Here is a 21353-nt window from a genome sequence, read left to right as displayed (position 1 = left end):
TCTGAAGGGGGGGTCGTTAAAGGAAATTGTTAGCCTGGCTGAATAGACGAGCTCCTCTGCTGTTCCGACTAGAGCAATGCAGTCACGTATATGGTGACATGTATGGAAGGCTGAATCCAAGCAAACATATTGTACCAGTTTTGGTTGGAATAGCTTCTGATTCTTTTTGGAAAACATAGAAAAGGATGCGCTGGGCTTAACGGCAGGTCCAAAGCATAGAGGCTGATGATTAACTAAACATTAAACAACCATTTCAGCCACTAAATAATGTAAAAATGCCCACTGTTAAAATAAATACCAGCAAAGAAACAACACATTAAAACCTTTTATTCTCAAAAAGCAGCACTAACATCTGCTGGGATGACAATGCCATTGGCAAAATGATCTTAAAAAACAAATCAGCACAAAGGACAGCTTTACCTGCAAACATGAAGTACAGAAGCACTGAAAAAGTAGCTTATTGGGGGGATATTTGACCTAAAGAAATTAACTTTAACATCTCTGAAACAACAAAAGCACACATGATCTTTAAAAAAAATTTTTCCCCAAAAATGACCATTTTAAATGCACAAATCTGCACAAATAAAGCATTCATTCTTTTTGCTGAGTTTTTTTTCCTGTCGGTGGGGTGTCAGCTTCACGCAGCTGAGGTTCCCCCTATTTGATGACATGATCCAGGGTGTAAAAACTGTGCATCTGAAATGCAGAGCAGTGAACACCCCACAGTGCTCACGGACATCACGGGCTCACACTGAATGCACCATAAGTCCCACTCAATAGCATATTGCACAGCTTAAGTACATTTCTGCTATTTTACAATCATAAATTTACTTAAATATTCACTTTATGGGATGGACTTATATAATACTGTGGTGAAGATAAAAGAAATGAGCTTGATAAATATAAAAATAAAACACCCATCTCTCTTGCAGGATAAGAATACTAAAGGGAAGGTTTAAAGGGCATAAACAATTTAACATAATACCACAGAAGAAGAAATAAAGAGGAGGGTCTTCCAGTCTTAAAGTAACATGTTTTAACAATAGTAGTGGTTGTCACAACCCAATTTGTTCTAGAAGCTTGTTCTGTACCATCAGCTCATTTACAGGTCATGTCGCCATTAAATAAAGCAATTAAGGAAACGAAAGTCTGAATTCCTTAAATCATTGAAGCATGCTAAGCTACAATTTATGAAATGATAATAATGACTTTTGAGAAATTTTTTTGTTAATTGTGATATCATCGTCGGACATGCTCAGAGCAGTCTGGTCACAGATGATTGCCCCATGTTTTTCTGAATTTTAGTTATGTTGTTCTTGCACTATGTACTTTACAGATACAAATATGTAAAATGGCTAAAATTATTTTTAAATAACCAGCCAATAATTGTGCAGCAGGAAGTAGAGGAGGGATTGCATTTTCTGACAGATGAATGATAAAATAAAAAGGATGTCAACATATTTTTATTTTATGCCCTTAGAAAAGCTATGAATAACCTTTAATACCACTTAGTTCAATAGGCTTTTAGTAATTAGTGGTAATAAGTAATGCTGGTCTATTTTCATACGAGTGTGTTTTTGATTTCTGCAGATGAGCTGGTGACAGCCGCAGTGATTTCTGCAGTGGTTTCCAGTCATTTATAGTAAAAAATCTAAATAAGAAAAAAATATTTTATGTTATCATAACAAGAAAGAAATACAGCCCATTTATATCTATGCATTCCAACCATACCTTTAAACTTTTTTCTCCTTTGAATTGCTGTGACAAACAAATGATTTTGTCGAAGATGAAATGATAAATCAATCCTTATTGTTGTAATTACGAGTGCTTGAATTATGCTTGTACTGGTGAGGTATCCTGATGTTCTACAGAAAAGAAAATACTAAACCTGACCTGCCATGTTTAGAGATAAAATCCAGATTCTGTATGCTTCTTGTGTGTCATCACTTCTCCCCTTGGTTATTTCTGCTCTCCGCCTCATAACTTAACTTGAAAAAAGATTCCAACTTATGGAATTAGAGTCCTACCAGAGGCCAGTTTTCAACTATACTTAAAGGCATTTTACATTATTCTGTTTTGTTCTTACCAATAGGAAAGAAATACTTCAGTTAATGTAATTTCCATTGAAGTTATTTTCCAGAGGCAAATAAAAAGAAAGACTAGGCTGTTATATTTCAAACAACCTACAGTATCTAAATTAAACTCCAAATTTTAATAAGCATGGGAATATTCTTGATTTAATCATTTATACTTTTCTCGTTTCTTTTAGGGAAGCAGACAAAAGACCTGAGTGCTTTTAATTATCCGATTATAATGAAGTGTGGATGCAAACAGACGGCTTCTGGGCATGTGGATCAAAGCCTGCAAAGGGATCACATTTCTGTTGATTCTTACAGTGCTCTGCAAAAACCATCCACTCCTACACATGCTTGATCACAACTGGACATGCTTTCTTGAAATGTGGAAATTTAAGACTCCAGTTTAACCAAAGCAGCCATTGAAAACAAATATTTTTCTCTTACTTACCCCTACACCATAGTTTTGTTACCAGTGTATTAAAATTAATGTTAAAAACTTGTATAGATGATTATGAGGGGGGAAGAAAAATTGTATATGTCTTTCAAATTATTTACCAAAATTAATCAGAAAAACATGAAGAATATATCAGGTATTTGGTCATCTTGCTTTATGAAATAGCTAAAGTTGAGTCAAACCAAATGAGCAGCATCAGTGAAAATCAGTTCATGTGTGACAATAGAATCATGAATGGACTCTGAGCTGTTCTAACACATGGATATGCTTTTATCTAAGCCCCTCAACTTAAGTTCTTGCTGTATTTTCAAAGTCTTTGTAGTTCTGGAATTTAAACTTCCATTCCTATATAATTTTTTTTACTGTCTCTAACAGGTTTTCTTCCAGTATTGTATTGAATTCAGCTTCATTCATCTTTTCATCGACCACTGAGAAGTATCTGCATGATTCAGCCCCCTTCTGTGTTTCACAGAGTGGATGCTATGTGTGCTATTCTCCATTAGTTTAACCAAACATGGAACTTGTGCCTTAAAGTTGTTTTCTGACAGGAGATTTTGTTGCAACTACTTGCTGTGTCTCCTGAATGCAAAAACACAGGTATGATTTTTCTCATGGCTTTCACCTTCCCACTAAAGTTAAAGAGTAAATAAATTATGCTACTGAGTAGCTGTGTGTGTTAGCTGGTCCTCAACAATAACCCTATGTCTCTTTGCTGTTTTAGATGGGCGGCCATGTTTTCCTGGGTTTGCAGCTGTGCCACTGATGTTGTCTATGTCTAAAAGCACTTAATTTTTCATAGAATACCTTTGTTCAAAGTGGAATGAAATACAGACGGCCTCATTTATGAATGCAAATTGTTCTGTCGTTATTTTAAAGCTAATAAATTAAAAGGGCAGCATACATTGTTACTCCACACTTTTCAGTTTTTTTTTTTTCCTTATTTATGGTTATAAGGCTAAATTGTAAATCACATATCCCAGCAAAGGCCTGCTCAGTGGGTAGCACTGGTGCCTTGCAGCAAGAAAGTTCTGGGTTCGATTCCCAGCCTTTCTGTCTGGAGCTTGTATGTTTTCCCTGAGCATGCGTGGGTTCTCTCCAGGTACTGTCACGATTTGTTTGGAGGTTTTTATGAGGACCCAAATGCAGAGGCTGACAGGCAGGGGGGAGTTCTTAAAAGGTTTAATGGAGATCAGGCAGCAAAAACAGGAATCCAAAAATCCAACTTAAAAATGTTAAACAAAAACAGGTATAAAAAAAAATCCGACATAAAAATAAAAAACAAACCAAACCATGGAGACATCAGGGGAAAACCATCAAGGAGCCAGGGTGATAAAAGGTAAGACGAGGAACCAGCAAAGAGGGACTGCAGAGGGAGTGTATTTATGGCTGACTGAACAAAGGTAGGGCTAATGAGCTGATAAGGAGCAGGTGTGACTAGAGCTGATGAGGAAGCCAAGGGAAAAGAACACAAAGGGGGCAACAGAGGACAGACAGAAAAACTTAAGCAACTTAAATGAATCCAGACTAACCAATAAAGCTAGAAAACAAGGAAAAACCTGACTAAACTGGAAACTGAAAACTTCGGGGGGAAAAAACAGAACCAAGATCGTTACAGGTACTCAGCCTTCCTCCGACAGACCAAATACATAACTGTTAGGTTAATTGGCTTCTCTAAATTCTCCTCAGCTGTGAGTGTGTGAATGAATGGTTGTTTGTTCTGTTTGTCTCTGTGTTGCCCTGCGATGGACCGCCGACCTTTCCAGGATGTACTCCACCTATAGACAGCTAGAGATAGGCACACAACCCCGCTTGGGATAAGCATGACAGAAAATGGAGCATCGATGGATATCCCAGCAAAATACACGGAAGTTTGTAGTTGCAATGTGATTTTAAGGTAAAATAAGCTAAAAGGACATAAACATATTTTAAGGCATTCTAAATAATTTGTTTGTTTACAGTAGGTCAGTGTGTAATCAGAGGCTTTATTGAGTGTATCAATTCTGAATGGTGTTATAATAAAGTGAGGCTAGAAACAGTTACGGTACTTCATATTTCCAGGCGGTCAGCCAGATCAGTTTGAATTAGTGGGGAGGAAAATGTAGAGACAGGAAGACCAAATCTTACAGACAGTGAAGACGGAGGAGTAGACTACTCCTTCATTACATTTGTATATTGCTCCTCGTTGCCTTGAGGAAAGCTGGATGAAGTCAGCGTGTTAGCCCAGGCTCTCACTGGGGCATATCAATTTCCAGACAACAAAATCTCGTCCCGGAGTTAATGAAATGCACTATTCCAACCAATGTCTAATCAAAACCAAATGCATTTCCACTGCGTATCATCATTACAGTCCATCAGCTGAAGTAGGCTCCACAGAGTAATGGATCCCTAATGACAGCAGTTATCATCACTGGTGAACTTGGACCTTTATGCATCAGACATCAGTTATTAGTCAATTGCACTTCATATCTATCTCACTCATAGGGAAGCTGTCTAGATAGCAAATTGCAATCTAATAAATTGCTTCTTGTCTCTATAGTTTTCTCTAAATTCTCCTCCCATCAGTACAGCCTGGGGGGGAAACGTCCAGTAAAGCTGCTGGAAAACTCAGCCACTAACACACTAGAGGGCAGCAAACACTGAGTCCAAAGGTACAGATGGAAATGCATCTAGGATACACTGATCCACATCCCCCCACCCGCCCTCTAAAGGCTGCCCCCTGGATGATTTGTGGGTGACATCATGTGACTGTCCGGGCTTGCCTTAGCACCTGCAGGTGCTGTGACACTGCCGGTGCCTGTCCTCCTCTGCAAAGTCCTTAAAGACTCGGCTACCCAGGTCTTTTCAGCTCCACCGCTGTTGGCATGGCAACAGAACCTGGACAGCACACAAGGGCCATTGAACAGAGAGGCCTTGAGTATCAGGTCGCAACCCAGGATTTACCCCCACGGCTTGAGGGATGTGCAAGGTTAAGCTCCAGCTCGACACAGAATGTCACAGGCGGAGGAGGTGGTGGCGGGGGGAGAGTCACAGAACGGATCAGATTTGTTTTAAACTGTTTATTTTTTTTAAAAGCAGGTCAATGACGAATGAGTGGAGCCAAGCCAGATGTCAAATTTTCTGAGGCAATAGAATGAGCTTTTATATAGCAGGCTATAAAAGATATCTCTGACTATAAACAGTGTACTGGCATTCATCTTAGCTAATGCAAGTACAACAATTATACACATGTGCAGTTTGGCAAGAAATTGCTCATGGATTTAAATACATAAAGTTGCACCCCCGTTGTTTCAGAACCACAGGCATAATGTGTAAACAGAGCAGCTTTGTTTGGGATAATTACAGCGTTGGTTAGGAAGTGATGCGGAGGCTGTGTGGGAATGATTGCCTTGTACCTCGGTGTTAATGTAAGGATGCGCAGATCAGAGAGGTGAGAAGCTCTGATGGGCAAGTTAACTCCTACACATTTTCTGTCTTCTATAAGTTCATAACATATCTACTGTCATGCAGAAGGACATTTCAAATGTATCGACTGGCTTATCTTAACCATTAACAATCTGTTTCCTCCTGGTATATATCTTGTTTTACTCACACCTGTTCGGTCATAAATTCAAAGAAAAGTCCCAGTGCTGAGCAAAATCATGCAATCAACTTAAATAAATACCAGTGAAAATATTGTTTTTGTTTACTCTATACATCTTATTAAATTTCACATTTATTAAGCTTCTGAGCAACCATCCAAAGCATAAATGCAACAGCATGGGAAGCATTATCCAACTATAAAGCTTCAAATCCTCAAGCGTCCTCTCCAACTATTCTAAGACTTTTTTTTTTAAACAACCTCATTTATATTTCAGGAAGGGTTTCACTCTCTATATTGCACCACTTTATGAACTCTGTGCTACAGTACTACCAGAGCAGTTTTCCACATTGATCATTTCTACAGTCTCTTGCTAAGTATTAATGCTCTTTGATCTTTTCCACATTTTCACTCATTACAACAACAAATTTCATGTGACAGAGCAACCAAATGTAGCACATATTTTTGAGTGGAAAGACTATTATAAAATATTCATTTATTATTTCTATTACAAATGAATACCTAAAAAACATGCATCAGCCCAGGTGAGGCAATATTTTGTAGAAGCAACTTTTGCTGTCTTTACAGCATGTTGTTTAATTAAAAAAGTCAAACTTAGTGAAACTGAATGGATAGGGTCTCTAAACAGCTATTTCTATGTCTTGGAGCAGATTCAATGTAACTAATTTTTGGTTCAGACTTTGACTAGGACATTTTGCTCAGACATGAAAAGGCTTTGATTTAAGCAATTGCAGCTCTTGCTGTATGTCAGCCCTTCAAGTTTGAGAATGTATGTTGTGTTGTGTTTAGATTTATATTAGAAGATAAAAAAATTTAACGTGTAGATAAATGGAGGAGAAAATGTAAATGCTCTGTCCTGCTGAGGTATTTAAAAAAAATGTAGTTGATGTGGTTAGCTATCCTGTCTGACAGTGGCTACATTCCAATGGATGCAAATGGGACTTAAAAAACAAAACAATCCTTTTTCCACTACAGTCTGAATGCCTTGCCTCTGATCATTTCACCATAAAGTAAATTAAAAAAATAAATTTTAACCGACTTTGAAATGTTTTGCAATATCATTTATGTATCTGAACGGTCTTGGTACATTTTTTGGAAATTACATCATCACCTGGGCTCCCTCTACACTTCCCCAAGTGAAAATTGAAAGTCATAATCGTGTGTTTCTTTGTCTTACCTTCATCTACCTTTTATTTCCGTGTTCATGATACTGTTGGCTCCTATTGCTTAGCATTTTGATAATAAAAGAGATTTTGGCATTCACTATTGTGCATGATACATTCTTTTTCTGCTTGTCCAAATTTCCCCATTGTGGGACAATAAAGGGATTTTTTATTCTATTCTATTGGCTTTTGTAATTGGAACTGTTTATACAGTCCGATGGTGGTCTCGATAAATTTATAGCATGAACAACCACATGAAAAAAAAAAGAAAAAGATTTACGCAAAACAATCTGAGTGCAGCATCATAAATGACTGTGAACACGTATGCCATGACTGTTAGCCTCGTTAGTGGTTAAAACTGATATAAGACTAAAATACTCCCTATCTTGCAATGTTTCTTTTCATTGATTCAATTGGGAAAGGTGACAAGGCAATGGAGGCTGTAAGGAGTAGGCTAATAGATTTAATATATACAACTGTCTCGGAGCAACTAGATCTGAATCTGTGCATTCATAAATATTTTAAATATTATAAATCAAAATCCACTTGAGATTGTGAATCATTCTATGAGGACTAAAAATTACATCTCGGTCCCATCTGACCTCATCACTGTTTATAAACATTTACGAGTGTCAGACTAAAGGTTCATATGCTTGCCTTTCTTATTAGACCAGTATGTGGAAAATAATATGGAAAGCCATACCCCATATTCTTTCTTTTTTACATTAGGTACATTACTGGTCTATCACATAAAATCCTAAATAAATAAATAAAAATTAGGCTGTATCTTTAAAGAGTATAAGAAAAGTTGGTAATACTTTCTTTTACATTTCACCAATAACCACGTAATAACATGGTAATAACATAGCAAGGTACATTATATCACTAGGTAACAAGAAAAACCATGGAGAATTTTGGTAAGTGCTGTGATTAAAATTTTAGGCAGAAAAGGTAAAGTCAGACGTCTAAGATTTCCAAACGTTATTACCGGATAACTCAGTCATTTCACCGACAGCAATAAATGAATGTGTTATTATCTCGTAAAATTACGTTTATTATTTAGCATATAACAGAAAACCAAACCTAGAAGACAGTAAGCCAATCTTCTGAACTAAACACAGCTGGTGGCCAATAATAGAAAATGTTAAGTGTTAACCTAATGGTAATTTGTCAGGACTCCTGTTTTTGTCTTTGTGTTTCCAGAACCAGGAGGTGCCTGGTTCTGGTCCGCCTCCTCACACACCTGCTGATGGTTTCCTCGTTAAACGGAGTGTTCTTAAGCTGCTGAATGCCACTACTTCGACGCCAGAGTGTTTGCCAGTTTAGGGTACTCTAGCCACGCTGAGTTTTTTTGTTGAGTCAAGCTGAGCTTTTTGTCAACTTGAGTTTAACTTTGTTTTCATCTTTGCCTCTTGGCAGGAAGTCGTCCTGCAAATGGGATTTCTCGGACCTTCACTCCCTGGAAGGATCAACTGAGCTTCAAACTGAGCTGGGGTTCAAACAGGAGGTTTGGATCCACTTTCCCCTAGAGATCGTTTGAGCTTCTCACTGAGAAAGGGATATTCTCCATAACGACCCGTTCAAGTACCGCAGGAAATCTGAGTGGCAGTCAGTTTCTCCGTTCACCAACTATCAACTGCATTCTGGGTAAACCCTATTCCGCCCTCCACCGAATCAGACAAACACTGGAACCACAGCAAACAGACAGGAGTCAAGGATTCAACTATTTCTCTGGAAACGTGAGTCGGCAACCAAATCCTCTTCTCCAAGTTCACGAGTGAAATTCCCCACTGAGCCTGAACTAACCGCTGTGTCTTCCCCTCACTTTGCAGTTCCGGTTGAGCAGTGTTCATAGCACTTCGCCCTCTGTTTAACTTCTTCAATAAAACATGTTAAATCTTTTCCCTGGTCTCTTTTCTGCATTTGGGTCTGAAGTTTGTAACATCATGACATAATTACCCTCCAAAAGTCTCCATTGTTACATAGTAACATACAGTTGTAATAATTACATGCAGGTAATTACTTTGAAATTATATACGTTAATTTTGGGGTACTTACCAAATAAAGTCTTTCTTGTTACCAGGTAATAGAGTGACTTGCTATGTTATTACGATGTTATTACAAGGTTAATGATGTACTGTAAAAGAAAGTGTTACAGAAAAGTTTAAGATGTTTAAACTTCCAAGTCTTTGTTAACGAAAACAATTATGAGCACACATAAACCCTGCATTTAACACAGAGAGTATTGCTGTGGCTCGGCTTTGTGAAGTTTTACTGTTTCGAAAAGAAAGCCGTACTAGTTCATAAAAGAACATATTGGTGGGAGCGTGCAGCAGCAACATTTTGCATTGATCAGCAGTTGGAGAGTGTGATGTGAGCAGCCTTCTTGGCAGAAGAGGCATTATAAAGCATTTTGTAAAAGGAAAAACTGCCTCCACTCACCCAGGGGTGCGTGAGCAGAAATGAGACATTGATCCATAATTGGAAGCGCTCAGTCATGAAATCTAAAGACTAATTAAAGAAAGAGAGCTTTAATGGCATCCATTTACATATTCAGTGCAGTGATTCAAAGCCGCTGACTGACGTATAGCCTGAGAGAGATGTGGCGTGGGGGGGCTCCGGTTTCTAGCTGTTCTTTAGAGCTGAAATAGACCACAGAATGATGGCCTACCAAGAGGAACTAAAGCATCCTGGATAATGTGTTAATTAATTAATAATGATAAATCCAAAAAACTTCAGCAAAAGAAAAGCTTTCATCAGTATCTTTCCAAAGTGACCTGGGTCAAGAACTGTAACAAATGCTTCGCAGTCAGCTAAAATTTCAAATTAAATGACACCAGCAGCAACGCGTGTCCCTGCGAGTGTGAGAGAGACCATCTCCTCTTATGTTCAGAGGCCTTAGGAGAAAGGGGTGACACCTACAAAGAGTGGCATCTCATCTGGAGGCCGCGGAAATGTCTCCTGGTCCTGTTGTGCTGAGCCGTTCAGGGCTAATCTCTGATACCCCAGAGGCCCAGTGAGGAGCCCGAACCTGTCTGATTAGACGTCAGGGCCGCTGAGTCTGGCCAAACTGGCAGGGAGCTGCAGGGGAGGAGAACATCCCGCGGCATCCAACTTTTCCCTGTTATCAAGAAGACAAGGTTCTGCTTTCTGCCTGTTAGGCTCGGGGTGATAACGAAGGACGGCAAACGATTGCTTGTCAGTGGTTGCACGCTCAAATGCAGTACTGCAGATGAGAGGATGTGGCGCGCATCTTTTCTGTTTGCCTTCAGGTTGATTCAATCTGATTCTGAGTGAAAGCGGGAACACCTATTCCTGATAAGACCCCTCCTTCCTACTTCTTGTCATTTCTTCACCTCAAACACTGTCAATGTGACTTCCTTGAAAGCCCAGGGCCTCTATAAATAGGATGATTTGACCAGTTCTCCTAATCATGTAAAGAAATGAAACAATCTTGCAGCCATGGCAGGTTCCTTTAAAGTACATGGGTCTGTTGGATGAAAGTTAATCATTTTGAAAGCCAAGCCAGACTCAGGTTAATTGGAGGCAAGTACAGGCCATGGTTTATTTTGCCTGTTTAGATAGATAATTTGGTGGGATAAGAGGTTTGAATGGGAATATTGAATCCCAGCAGATTTTCTTTTAGCCTTCCTCCCCCAAGATGCTGAGCTGAATGCATGACACTTCAATTCATATAAAGATGTAATTATAGGTGTGGAAGAGAAGCATCTATGTTTGGTCAAAAAGCCTACAGACAATTGTATGTTTCCATTTCAGCTCACTTTTCATCCCTGGCTGAGAGCTACCTGCTGTGGCAGCTGCATTTTTTATCTCATCACAGTTCTAAATTCACCTTAACTGTGTCCTTATTTGCAGGAAACTTCAGAATATTTTATTTCTGATTTCAAAAGTGGCAAACAAATCTAAGGTGATCATTTGTTCTATTGTTATGCTTCTTGGAGTTTGTCATAAAAACAATACAAACAAAACTGATCAAATGGAGAAACGTCTTTAGAAGGAATGTTATCTTAGATTAATGCTGCAGTCAAATTTTCTCTCATGGTTGGATTGTCATTTTTGTATTTTTAAAATTCAGCAAAACAAAAGGATATTAAAAACTGCTAAGGATATGAATGTGATTATTATTGTCTGAATGCTTGTGCTAGGTGTAATAATTACTCTCAGAAGTTTTCTGAAACTTTAAAAACTGAAATCTGTAATCAACTGCAGAACTAGAGGTGTTTCTTTTCACAGACAGGAATAAAAAGGCATTTTATCTGTTAATAAGTAGTAAATGGGGTTATTACATTGCATTATCTGATAAATAGCTTCTTTCTGTTTGCTGCTGTGCAATACAGGCTGTCTGCATATATGTGGTGCTGAAAAAGTACATTGTAGAGTCACTTATTCACTTGTCATTCATTCAGGTTATGTTGCTTTTGCTTTTTTGTTTGTTTTGCTGATAAACTAGCTATTTTCTCCACTTTCTTTTTATTTTCTTTAATAAAAATAAAGAAAAAAGATGGCATTTTCCAATCAATAAAAAAAAAATGTGTGTCTAGGGTGTCTGAAAAGAGGATGTGTTGGATATGTCTGAATGACATTGCTTTTGCAAACTGGAACAACTGGCTGAAACAGATTGCATCCGTTATCAATGGTGCATCCATTAATAAGGCATAAGGCATTTTTTTTTTTGGTTTGCACAATTTAGCAAATTAGTTGGGACTTTGGTAGATCAGGCCAACGTAAGCAGCCTAGCTAGGTTGTGCACTAGAGACTGACGCAGGAGTGGATCTTCACTCCTGTCCCGTCCCACTCCCACAGAAAAAAATTGTGTCCAGTCCCGATCCCGGGCCAGAGTAGAAATCAAAATCCTGTCCCGTCCCACTCCTGGGGAAATTACTCCCACTCCCATCCCGCCCCCATTCAGAATGACTCCCGCTCCTGCACCACTCCCATTCTTGTTGTCTTCAATAAGATTTCTGCCAATACATTGAATCTGAATTTCTATGAATGGTCAGTTAAGTTCCTGTTTCTAACTGTAGTAAAGGTCAGTTAAAGTAAAAGGAATATTAATTATAAATACATAATAAAAGTAACAAACAAGGAAACAGACCATGCTTATCTTAGGTAAATACACAATCAAAACAATCAAACTTTTCGAAGTTGAGTTCGCCACTAACTGTTGGTCCCTCCATTGTTGTTTTTGAGCACGGGTGAAAAACTCAGAGCGATGGCACTTTTGGTTTTTGGGTCGTGTAGTTTTTTTGACTTGCATTAAAGTGTAGGCTTCAAGGAAAAAAACTACAAAATGGCGGTGCCAGTACTGGATTTTCTTTCTTTCTATTTTATTTAATTTTTTGGCATCGATCCTTTTTTTTAGTTACTATTGGTTTGCTCCCGCTCCCGTCTGCTCCAATTAATGTTTAACCCTGTACCGTCCCAATCACGTGATCGTTACTAATACTGACTCCCATCCCACAAAAAACGTCAGTCTCTATTGTGCACCTCTGATTTGTTGTAACTTTGCACAGACCTCATATGCCAGTCTCATTCCAAATGGAAGAATATACTGTAAAAAGCTTCCCCACAAACAAGTTTTTCTATAATGACATCAAATGGTGCAGAAGGTTCAAGTGGAACAGTGTTAAATGCAGTGTTATTACTGTTTATTCTGTGACAAAAAATGGCATACAGGGGTGAGTTTATTGGCCGTGGAACAAGGACTTTAGTTTCCGTTTCCATCACATGCACCATAAATAAAGTCTGATATTACCCATATGATACAATGCATTAATTTATTAAAACAAAGATTTTTTTCATATGTTATATATAAAAGTAAAAAAAAGCTGCGTATGGGTTTCTCCATCGTTACATCTCTGTTTGTTCAGCAGGTAAACCTAGTATTATATTTCCACTGTATATTTCACCGTATAATTATTTATAAAATCCTGTTATATAGGCTACTATAGATTTAATTACATTATATAATAAAATATTCCAGAGGTTTCAACAGCTTTTCACATATACAGGATAGGTTTGTTTGTCTCTAAATATTTCAAAAGCAGAGGATTACGCGAATAAAAAGCAAACAAAGTATAAATGTGTATAATGGTTTGCATGTTATATAATATAAGCTTTTTTAAAGCTTCTTAATTGACATAAATGTAGAAAAAAAAACCAGTAGATTCAAAAACACCAAATACATGTTGAGCTGATCTGATCCTCAAGGGGATTAACATCTAAGAGAAGCATACTTACCATTAAACCTTTTTTAAATCTGATACACATGAACTGCCTGGGACACATGTAAACCACAATCTGTCTCTCTCTGGCATATCCGCTTCCAACCAGATGGTACCGTTCCTGGCTGAGATATCAGTGAAATCAGATAAGCTTTATGCAACCTGATCTCTCTCTTCATGTAACTAAAAAACATCCAAAATAATAGAAAAGCCAGTTCAGACACTGAATGCCAATTTTCTGTTAAGTTCATGGTTGTTTGGTGAAGGTGGAGGGAACAAAAAATCAGATCCTCTTCCCTGGAAGTGATTACTGTCTGGATAGTAAACTGGGAAACGAGATGAATTTGAGCACACTTTTTCAGTCCAAACAGTTAGATGTAATCTGGACTGACTACTGTAATAAGATGGCTGTCTAGGGTAGAGAAAATGCCACATCTCTTTTCATGTCCTGATAAAGAAAACCCAATCACATTCCCTTTACTACAAACAATCCAATTGTTCTTTTCTCATCAGCTTTACATCCCATCATCCATTAGGAATACTCATTTCACTCAGTCTTAGTTGAAGTGTTAATATCCTTAAAACAAAGGCGACAAAGGATAGGATATGGGAATTGATCTAACGTTTTTCCATTAATATAAGATGGATAATAGACTAATAGAATAAAACCATGTCGACAGCGGCTGCGTGTGGGTAAATAGTGCCAATGAGACTCGACTGAAAGTGTTTTAACACTAAATGGAGCCCACTGGGAATTGGGCTGATTCATTATTAAGAGTGTTAGCATTAGACTGTCAAGTTAACATCCCTGTTTGCCACTAATGTAATTGGGCCATTTCATTTGCGCCTTGATTTATGCAGCATTATGCAACATTAAAGCCCACAGCATGTGGCTCATTTTCAGGACTGCTGAGCACCAATGAAAATTTGATTCCTACCACAAAAAAAATAGCTTTACTGTCGATTCTGCAATCAAAGCAGGAGTGAAGTCGCAGATGTGTTGATTGTGAGTTGATTGTGATAAAAGTTTGTAGCTGTTCATTTGTCCTCAGCCATTTACCATGTCTCTACCGTATTTGTCTGTAGAAACATCCCTTAGAAATGTGATGTATTTCCACATGTCTGAGGAAGTAAAAAAAAAAATTAAAACTAATTTATTATCATCCAACTTGAATCATTCCTTTTCCTTTGGGTTACCAGGTCTGTTTCTATTTCAAGTGAGTAGCAAATAGATGCTTGTACATCTATAACAGTGTAATGTGGTAAAATGGGGAAAAAATTAAGGGAACAAAAATAAATGAATCGATTTTTGAAAGACCAACATAAAGTTGTATGCAATATACACAATTTGAATAATTGTCTTACAAATAAAACATCTAGAAAAGTTGCATTGTGTAAAGGTATTTCTTGCCCTTCAGAGAATACCTAGCTGCATTTCCATTGTTTAGACCTAGGGTGTGTCTCTACTAGCTGTGAACATCTATTGTCTGAATATTTGCCCATTCTTCTTTGACAGCCGAAGATAAGTCAAATTAGATGGAGAGCATTTGCAAAGATCAGTTTTAGATTTTGCCACATATTCTCGGTTTAGGTCAGTACTTTCACTGGGTCATTCTAATGCATGTATATGTTTTCTTTTAAATCCCTTCCATTGTAACCCTGGCTTTATCTTAAGTGTTGTTTTCCTGCTGAAAGGTAAACCTTCGCTCTAGTCTGAGGTCATAAGGTCAGACTCTTAACAGGCTCTCTTCCTAAAGTTTCCTGTATTTGGCTAAATCCATCTTCCCATCAAGTCTGACCACCTTCCCTGTCCCTGCTAAAGCACCCTCAGTGCATGATGCTGCCACCACCATATCTGTTAGTAGGCATGGTGTGTTTTAGACTGAAATGCAGTGTTAGTTCTCTGACACACACAGCCTTTTGTATTTAAGCTTTTCTCTTTTGGTCTCGTCTGACCAAACTACACCCTTCCACATGCTTACTGTGTCCCCAACATGGCTCCTGGAAACCTCTAAGGCAGGGGCAACCAATTACAAATAATTTTGGCCCGAATAAGAAAAATCAACAACCAGTAAAGGTCAGGAGACTTTTATAAATATATCCCTTACTTTAAAAGGCATTTAACACTGAAATACAATTTTACACTAAAATAAAATGCAGCTGTTTATGCATACATGTTATACATTAGATTTTTAAATAAAAAAAAATCTTAAAAACATAGAATATTTATTCAATTTTAGAATCTAAATTGTTTTTGAAGTAGAGAACAATAATCTTTCAGTTTGGTATACAGACAATTTCCTGACTCACACTTTTTATAAAACACCTGAACTGACCGTTTTTTTTTCTTCCCTTTCTTTTCTATGGCTTAATGAGAGCAGTGGGCTTTATGCTGCCCTGCAAGGCCTAAAACCTGGGTTTGAATGGAGACAAAGCCATTCTAAAGCATATGTGCTCATTATGAGCCTGGATCCATATTTATTTTTGATTCTTTTCATGGTGGAGAATCCTTCTTCACTGCAGCAGGTTGAGCCAAACATACTCCAAATGTGCAGGGTCATCTTTGAGCACGCCATTTCACTTTTCTTTCTCTAGTTCACCGCAGTTCATCCAGCAGTCTACACTTTTTCTGGTCTCTTTTTCTCATCGTCTTCTCGGCTTGCCACAGGTTTGCTTGCTGTCTCTAAAAGTAGCAGCAGCAGCAACCCAGACTTACAGCAGCTCATTGGCTAATTTGTATCATGTGCAGCCTGGTGCCGGACGCTCCGGAGGGTTTTACCATACAAATAGGAGAAGCAGAGCAAGTGACATTTAGACTCTCTCTTTGGACAACATGCAGTAATTTATAAATGTTTAAAATCAGGTTGGGTCCAGTTAAAATCAGTTTTAAATGCCGGATTAGCCAGCAGGTGGGTCAGACCCTGGTCTGCTTATCTGTGATCTCTACTCTAAGGCAATCACAGAGCAGCTGTATTTTACTACCATAAGATAGACACACAGGTGGACTCTATTTAATCATTAGCATCATTAGATTTCTGAAGGTAATTGACTACCTAAGATGAAATTTGAATGATTTTTTTTTTTTAAGAAATGTTTTAAATCTTGAATAAATTTTGTCTATTGTACTTTGTTCTGGTGTTTCACGTGAGTGTGTAGCAGAAACTACACTTTATATCATACTGAACCGACCTCCCCCATCATAAAACATGGTAGCGGCAGCATTGTGCTGGGGGTTGCTAGCAATGTGAAAAAAGCTGGTCACAGCTGATAAGATCATGGATGAAACAAAATACAGTTTAATTGTGGAATAAAATTGGTCAGAGGCTGTATAAAGTTCAGTAGTGTAAATGGTATATCCTGAGGAATAATTGAAAGTATTTTATTACAGCATATTCATGTGTAGCTCAGCCAAAGTTTAGGCCTAAATCTATTTAAGAATCTAAAATAAGGTTTGAAAATGAATGTTCAAAGATGTTCTGTGTATAAGCTGGAAGAGTTTCAGCTTTTTTGCATTGAAGAATTGGAAAAATCATAGATGTACAAAACATTGACTCCTCAAAAGACTACTTGTCACAAAATGTGTCTCTAAAACATAACCATAAAAACCTTTTTTTTTTCATAAAATAAAAAAGGTAGAGGACAAAATGTGGAAAAATTGAAGGCCCTTTTTAAAGCCAGTCTCCCACTTACAGCACAGTTATCTGGACTCTCTGGTGCACTGATGCTAACAAGCGTCCTGCCTGCTGTGCCTGTGCTCGGTTTGGTGTGGTGTGGGGGATTAATGAAATGGTGGCACATAAAGGAGATCCATCTGCACCCAGACACTCCTAATGAGCAACCAGAGCCTCCACTTATGGCTTATGACATGCTGAGGAAGCAGGACTGCTTTTGTTTTCAATGGCTTTGCCTTTAATGGTGACAAAGTGAAGTTTTCAATCTACCAAAGTGCATGTGGAGCCAGTATTATGTGCACACCATGTCAACATTTTGTCCCTTTCCGTAGAAAGCTTTTTTTTAGATACTTGTGACATCCTGCAGCACAATACGTTTTTAGAAATGTCCTGAATAGGCTTTGGTGTTAAATCCAAATTATGATGCAGACTTTTACAAAATTATTATAGTCTAAAAAAGTAATACAATTGCTTCTTTTGTTAAAGCCTCTCAGTTCAGAATAGGTGAAATGTAACAAAACAGATTTATAGAAATAATCTAGGCTCCTCTTCCTTGTGCAGCAGATTTATTTTATGAAAATGCATAAACAGAAAAATGTTTTTCTTAAACTAGGATCAAACAGAGACCCGCTCTTTCACTCTCAACCAGAAGTGAAATGTTTTTCCTTAAACTTTCTTTATAAAACTGCAAATTCTTTCAAAATTGCAATTCATCAAAAGTAAGGTTTAGTAAAAAGCTGCTCTTTATTGTTGCATTTATTATGCAAAAGAATCAAGGAAGGTGTACAGGTTTTAATATTTTTTTCCTGTCATGCTACCTCAAACACTCAACAAAAGATCCTTTTATTCATATTAAAAAAATGTATTGTTAAATTAATACAGAGAAAATCCTATATGATGTTTCTTCTTTGAAGCTGAAGGGAAACATTTCACGGTTTAAGTATTTAAGCGGTCTGTTGCACCGTTATTCAGGTGGGGGTTTAGACCATCAGCTGTGAATAGAGAGGGAGCAGCCGTTCAGCTGGTGAGGGCAAGCAGTTCAAAGTGACAAGCTGAACCAGCACAGAGAGCCCACCTGACCCACCACAACGCTGTGGACACGGGCAGGGAACACACTCACACACAACAAGCAGCAACACACACTTAAATAGATTCAAGTCTAGTTACAATCCGAGGTCCAGTGAGAGTGGCATTGATCCATATGTAACTTAGCTGATGATCCGAACTGTGTGTGAAGTTTACACTCCATTTAGCATCAATGTGTGTTTGTCTGCATGTGGTGAGGGCGAGTGGCTGGTAAAAGCCCTGCATAAATAGAGCAAATGATCAGCCTTTTCAATAAAGAAAAAAGAAAAACGTCCAACAATTCAGAGGAATAAAATGATGTATTACCAAAACTACAGAATTAATGAGTTTTATGTATTTTCTGTACCCACTGCCTGCCTACCAGGCTGATTTGTTCACAAAGGAAACAAAACAAAACACAAACTTAGTTTTACAGAAAGGGTAATAATGTTATGGTTACTCTGAAAGAGAGGAAATGTTAAAAACTTGAAATCATAGAGTTGCATTAGTAATGTCACCTTTTATAATTATTTATGAACATTGTTTGAATTTAATACTGTGGACATAATTATTCACTAAATAACCATTACAGTTAGTTCGTTATAAAAAAGTTATTCTTCAAAGGCACATCATGCAACCTTTGCCCACTAGGGGTGCTAGACCTGTAACTTTCATGTCTCTAGTGGCCACAAGCGGCGTAGCACTGTCTCAAAAGTCAACGAACAGTCAGCTAGCAGCTTCCCGTGTCTTTGATTGAGGACTGCGCTAGTTGTTTTGGTTTAGCTCGGAGGGCGTGAGAAACGCTGCTGCTCTCTGGAAAGCACTGCCGGGTAAGCCCGGACGGCATGAAGGACCAGTGGCTGAACTCCAGTGAAGAGCAACTGGGTTGAATAATGACAAAGCTATATGACTGTATACTAGGAGCAAAGAGATAACTTATCAGCCTAATAATAAAGTTAATAAAAGAAAACAGGTTTTACATTGGCTTCTTCTTTCAGCCGGCCCCAACAAACAAACTTCTTTCCAAGATTTATTCCTTGCACACGATCCCTTTCACATTTTCTCTTTTTGGCCTCCACAGAAGATTTAAACTTTTAATTTGCCTCAGCCATGAACAGCAGTTAAGCAGGCGGAAAAATTGTAGAGCAAAAGCCTTAGCTCCATGACTGCATTGCCAATTGGATGGAATTGGCCCTTTGGCCTGCATCACACATAGAGTACAGTTAAGTCATTGCCACCTACTTAGCGGCATCCCTAACCATGTTTTGTAGGGAAGTGTTGACCTAGTGGTTAGAGCAGTGCGCTTGGCTCTGAGAAGGTTGCAAGAACCCGCTTGGATCCCCACAGCCTGCACTCTGGGTTCCTGAGCAAGACCCCTAACACCAAACTGCTCCCCGGGTGCCACACAATGGCAGCCCACTGCTCCCTAAGGGGAGAGTGAGTTTCCCCACTGTGGGACAATGAAGGGATTTACATTAAATTCAGATTTGTCAGATTCGTCGGCTGATTACGTCATAGCCAGGCCAGAAGGAGTCAGTCTAGATAGATAGCCCTGCTACCATTGATATTGTCAAGCGCTGCATTTTGGCCTGACGAATCATTTAAAATAACTCATATGCATCAAGTCTTTAGGTCACAAAGTCCGTGGTGTGCCTTTAAAGTAAATAAAATTGTAGGATACAGACAGCTCCAATATACTTACTGCCCCAATATTATAAAGGTATTACATAGTCCTGTTGAAAAGTCTGTTGATTGTTTTTTTTTTTTTACCTTATTGTTTTGTTTTTAATTTATCTCTAAGCCTTCAGTTCCACTGAATGTGCAAGCAGCATACAAAAAATAACCAGTGAATTGATTATTTTACCAGTACTATCAGCGTTTCGTGTGCATGCTCTTATCTAATCCCCTTGCCTTTTTTTCTTAGGATCTTTCATGGATGTGTGAGTTTAAATACTTAGTGTCTTATGTATTTTTAATTGACTGTTGAGATGTATTACGGTTGTTAATAAACCGTATGAACATAATCTTTCACTGGATAAAAATCCTGAAAATGTAATCCACAGTCTGCAAGTAAAGTCTTTCACTTGTCAACTTGACCAGATCCTCTTTGCTTTGCATCAACTGACTTCCTGCCTAAACAATCCATTCTTCTCTAGATTGACATAAAGTTGGAGGGACAAGCTGCAAAAACAGAAAAGCAAATTTTTAGAGAAGAAGCCAGTGGCAGGCATGTCCAGGATGCTTCAGAAACGTGCAACCATTGGAACAACCCGACTGACCAGAATTACAGCGATCAGCTGTCAGACCCTGCCGGAGCTGCAGTGCAGCCCAAACATGCCATTTTCTCTTCTATTAGAACTGAGGGGTACTACTTCTAAAAAGAGTTTCAAACAATATTTCAAATGTTTATGCAACATATTTATATTTTAACTTAAACATTTTTCAGTCCAAAAATGATATTTTGATGTCTATACAACTTGATTAAGCAAGACTGAAGAAAACAAAACAGATAAAATAATAATTATAGCTACTTGAAAGTAGAATAAATCAATTTTAAAGCTGTTGTTTGAAAGAATATTTCTGATTTACTGGACGGTTGCATAAAAGCAACATAAAACGTGTAAATGCACTGTGGTTGAAAAACTGAAATGCAAACACTATTTTACATTTCTTTGGAATAAAGTGATCAAATTCTTTATCATTCTTATCCTCTCAAAGAAGGCTTGGCAAGAATAAAGCAGACAGGATGACAGCTGAACAGATGAGGCACCTAGAGTATGTCTAATCTCCTTCTGAAAGCGCCTCACAGAAATGGCTGGGAGCTCCGAGGGGCAGACAAGGAAAAATTGGGGCATTCTGTACAGTAAAGCCATTACAGACGTCTTTAGTTTTCTTTATGATGTGATCTTGACAGCTGTGAGGATTGAGGAACATTCCACCATGCAGAGTCTTAGCAGCTGGGACAAGAATTGATATTCTCCTCCTTTGGTTTGTTTTCTAGACTTCATCATTTAATGAAAAATATAATTTTTCTTCTTTAATGGGTTTTTTGTTTTTCAGCATTGTATTGTCATCACAA

The 21353-nt window shown here is 38.1% G+C and overlaps 1 protein-coding gene and 1 non-coding gene across 2 annotated transcripts in view; one reads left to right on the top strand and one right to left on the bottom strand.

Annotated features, from left to right (window-relative positions):
* The window catches only part of si:dkeyp-14d3.1 (transmembrane protein 132C), a 257247-nt gene that overhangs the window by 101410 nt on the left and 134484 nt on the right, over positions 1–21353 (bottom strand). The window lies entirely within an intron of this gene.
* LOC119792632 lies at positions 19455–19543 on the top strand. The gene has a single exon (XR_005282016.1). It is a non-coding gene; the product is annotated as a U6atac minor spliceosomal RNA (small nuclear RNA).

Source organism: Cyprinodon tularosa, unplaced genomic scaffold (genome assembly GCF_016077235.1).
Source record: "Cyprinodon tularosa strain WSP-4 unplaced genomic scaffold, ASM1607723v1 ctg426, whole genome shotgun sequence".
NCBI classification, from domain to species: domain Eukaryota; kingdom Metazoa; phylum Chordata; class Actinopteri; order Cyprinodontiformes; family Cyprinodontidae; genus Cyprinodon; species Cyprinodon tularosa.
Note: the sequence above shows the minus strand (reverse complement) of the source record. Positions and strands in the feature narration are given on the sequence as shown.